Here is a 205-nt window from a genome sequence, read left to right as displayed (position 1 = left end):
AAAACCAAACAAACAAAAAAAGAAAAAACGGGCGAGGCGACTGACTTTCTGTCACCCCGCCGCGGGAGCGTCACCCGGTCCGTGCGAGGGCACGGGTGCAGGTGCGAGCGATGGCTGGGGGCGGCTGGCTCCCTGCCTGGGAAATCAGAGGTCCTGGGGATCCTTGTCCGTGGGAATCGTGCTGAGCTGCTGGTGGGAGCTTGTC

This window comes from Cariama cristata, unplaced genomic scaffold, assembly GCF_000690535.1.
Source record: "Cariama cristata isolate BGI_N322 unplaced genomic scaffold, ASM69053v1 scaffold11751, whole genome shotgun sequence".
NCBI lineage: Eukaryota > Metazoa > Chordata > Aves > Cariamiformes > Cariamidae > Cariama > Cariama cristata.
The sequence above is the reverse complement of the archived record's forward strand: the minus strand, read 5'-3'. Positions refer to the sequence as shown.